The sequence below is a fragment of the Gavialis gangeticus genome, unplaced genomic scaffold (genome assembly GCF_001723915.1).
Source record: "Gavialis gangeticus isolate Ggan-Ray unplaced genomic scaffold, GavGan_comp1, whole genome shotgun sequence".
NCBI classification, from domain to species: domain Eukaryota; kingdom Metazoa; phylum Chordata; order Crocodylia; family Gavialidae; genus Gavialis; species Gavialis gangeticus.
In genome coordinates this window covers 21,375,331-21,377,386 of record NW_017729014.1, presented here as the reverse complement: position 1 = coordinate 21,377,386, position 2,056 = coordinate 21,375,331, and positions in this window count along the sequence as shown.

The window sequence follows — 2,056 nt, the reverse complement described above, 5'->3', positions numbered from 1 at the left end:
CCCTTGGAGGATGGCCCCGGGGCACGAGCCATCTTTGGTGAATGGTGCATATGTTGGGGGTTGTTGTGTGCTGGGGATTTAGTCCCCTCGGGTGCAGTAGAGGTGAAGGGCACGGGATGGGTAAGTCGGGACCAGCGCATCCAGTGCCCTGGCTGCTGCCTGATCGGACGCCTTGAGCGGTTTCTGAGCATCTGGTTTATCGAGCAACATAACCAGGTTTACCCGAATCGTTCCGTGGCGGGTGATCAGCACGGAGGAGCTGCATCTACACTACAGGCCATGCGGTCCTGGGCACCTGGCTTTGGGCATCCTTGTTTCGTGGGTGCAACATACTGACAAAGCCTGAGCTGAGCCAGTGTTTGCCCTGTTGCTAGCACAGCTGCTAGAAACCTGGAGGCCCAGGCAAGATGAGCTGAGGTCCACCAGCAGCCTCTCTTGTGCCGGAGCTGGGCTTGGGGGGGTGTCTCAACTCGCAAGCTGGATCAAGAAGTGGCTGAAGCAGTGCACCCTCAGGGAGCAGCCAGTACAGGAAGGGCATTGTGCTAGGGCTGGTGCTGTTCCCCCTGGAGCTGCTTCCCTGGGGAGAGGGGGACAGTCACAGCCCGTGGAAAGTTTTTTGCTTTGCCAGATGCACCCTCCTTAGCTCAGGCTGAAAGTAGGAGCACCTGGCTCTGGCATCCGCCTCACCTGAGCATCAGTGGAGTCTTTTTCTTGGCTCCTGCCATGCGGGGGGAGCCCCCTGCTCTCCCTGCAGCCAGCCAGGGAGCTGGGTCGGAGCTGGGGGTGCTCCGGAGATGCTCGTTAGAAGCCAGTGCTCCCAGGCTGCCCTGGATGCAGGGGCTGGGCCTGCAGCGCCGGGGGGAGCTGGAGGTGAGCCAGGGACTGGCAGCGATGGTGCTTGGGGAACTGAGTTCTGCGCTGGGGGCAGCACTGCAGCAAGGTCCTGCCCCAGCAGACACTGATCTCCCCCTTCCTTCCCCCCCCATCCCCCTTTCCCACCCACGGCTGATGCCCCAAAGCTGCCTGGGGTGGGCAGGACCCTTCCTCCCCGTGCGCCCCCTTCCATGCCCTCTTTGCAATGAGGGTGTTTGGGTTGCCTCTGCAGAGAGAGGCTGGCATAGAAGTGGTGGGGCTTGCAGTAGGGGAGCAGATACCCGTGTTTGTCCTAGGTAGGGCATTCCCGTGCCAGGCTCTTGTGAGCATGGTGGATTGCAAGCCCGGCCCAGCAGTCTGGATCAAAGTGCTTGCCTAGAAATACCCTCCCCTGTTTACAGCAATAGATGCTTGTCCCGACAGCTCTGCAGGAGCAGAGGGCAGAATCCAGCCCCCACTAGCTCTTACCCATTGTTAACAGAAACATCTGCCAAGAGCCCATCCCTTCCCCCTGCCCAAGCCCACTGCAGTCGGCCAGGCTGGCACAGGGACTGTGGTGGCCAGAGTCCTTCCATTGTCTGGATGCGGCCCAGCCACGTAGTCGTCGCGCTCTCGTTTCCTGCATCCGGGTTGGGTCTGGGTACCGCTGATCGAACTCGGATTGGTTCGGATGCTCCATCCTCATGTTGTCCTGCGCACCGAAGCATTTCTGTAAAACCTGCCTTTCCGATCCAGTAGTATCTCATTAGCTTGGGGGAGAGCCCCAGTTTGCCTGCCCCGGGCGCTACGTGGCTCGGTAGCTCATTAGAAGTTGATGGACTTGAGCTTAGCTTTCCTTGGGATGAGTTTGGAGGACAGGGGCCTGTGCAAGGCAAGCTTTTACTAGCCAGGTAGAATTACGCCCCCTTGTACCATGAGCCAGCTGGGCCTGGGAGACGAGGGTGAGAGCTGACCTGGCACCAAAGCTGTCGCAGCTGGGTTGGAAATGCACTCTCCTCCTCGTCTCCTCTGGTCCGTGCACTGCAGATGTGTATGTTCAGTCCAGGCAGCAGACTGTCCGTCTCTTCTAGAGGTCAGGGTTTCCTAGGGTGGTATCTTGTTGGGTTTTCTAGCAAGTTGCTCCAGCATCGTGGGGGGTTGTCTTTTGCAGCCCCTGCCTAGTAGGCACCTGATCAAGTGTGAA